Source organism: Mus caroli, unplaced genomic scaffold (assembly GCF_978045245.1).
Source record: "Mus caroli unplaced genomic scaffold, Mus_caroli_1 scaffold_1, whole genome shotgun sequence".
NCBI classification, from domain to species: Eukaryota; Metazoa; Chordata; class Mammalia; order Rodentia; family Muridae; genus Mus; species Mus caroli.
Window position 1 is genome coordinate 106,347,811 of NW_028227256.1, and position 806 is coordinate 106,348,616.

Here is an 806-nt window from a genome sequence, read left to right on the forward strand (position 1 = left end):
ACTTGGGGTCTTTGTGTGACTGCAGCCATCTCAGGCTCAGGCATACATACATATACCACCACTGCTACCTCAAACTGCCTGAACAGCAATAGGCTGGTAGTCATCTCAGTCTAGCTCCCAGTCTGTGCCCCATAACATTAATCTGGTCATCCTCTCAAGCTCACTCCTTACCATGTCAGCCTGAGTGACCACTTTCAAGAGAAGTCTGTTTCAGGCTCATGTTACCTGGGGCCTGTCATCCTAAGTGGACTTCTTCTAGTCTCCATCTAGCTTCCTGTCCTGAGAGCCTTGCCAGATCTACCTGGCAACAGACTGGTGACATTCTCAGGCTTGCTTTTTTTCAGGGAATGCGAGGTTACTAATCATTTAGATTTCCACAGGTAGAGTAGTGAGCATGACATAGCACCTTTTCTCTCTGTTATCTACTGACGCACATATGACCCAACTGCTGCCCCTACTGACGCACATATGACCCAACTGCTGCCCCTACAATGCCTGTAGAGGCAGAAAAGCAAACATTTTATTTAGTTGTATTTTTTGAAACATTTATAATGAATACAGTTTAGGTTTGCAATTTCCACTACATTTCAGGAAATTTCTAAATGGCTACAGAAAAGACAATGGGAACATTCAGGAAACACCAAGACTCCTTTAAGACAGAGGCTGTAACCAGGAACTAAGCTAGGTAACTGTGCTCTCCAGTTCTCATTGATAAAATCCACATCTTAGGAAAAATCTTCTACCAGATTTGTAAAGTATCCATTTTTATGAGGTACCAAATGAAACATCATAGAAGCTGTGGCTTT

General features: G+C 43.1%; 1 pseudogene; it reads right to left on the reverse strand.

Moving 5' to 3' along the window:
* Positions 1-346: 346 nt before the first annotated feature.
* On the reverse strand, positions 347-508 carry LOC115032507 (small nucleolar RNA SNORA17; annotated as a pseudogene).
* Between the last annotated feature and the right edge of the window lie 298 nt (positions 509-806).